Genomic DNA, 378 nt, shown 5'->3' on the forward strand with positions numbered 1-378 from the left:
GAAGGGCAGAGCCCGCCGTGCAGCCCGAGTCAAGGGGTGGCAGCTCCTGCCCAGGCGCCACACTTGGTGCCTGATGGCCCTGGGGACGCTGGGCTGGGCTCTGTCCCCTGGGAGAAGCTCCTCTGCAGTCCTTGCAGTCCTGTGCAGAGGTTGGCTGCAGCCTCTCGGGTATGCGGAGCAGGATGTCAATGCGCTGCCCTGAATCTTTCATCCCGTTGTCTGTCTGATGGAAGACTCCGGGCCTCCTGAACAGTAAAAATCTGTCTCCTTGTGTCATAAAATTGTTTCCGTGGTGTGTCTGAGCCGTCCCCTGCCCAGCTCCTGCAGACTCCAGATGAGGCGATGCCCGCCGGCCCTGCCGGGCGCGGGGGGGTGTGG

Source organism: Buceros rhinoceros, unplaced genomic scaffold (assembly GCF_000710305.1).
Source record: "Buceros rhinoceros silvestris isolate BGI_N320 unplaced genomic scaffold, ASM71030v1 scaffold26099, whole genome shotgun sequence".
Lineage (NCBI taxonomy): Eukaryota > Metazoa > Chordata > Aves > Bucerotiformes > Bucerotidae > Buceros > Buceros rhinoceros.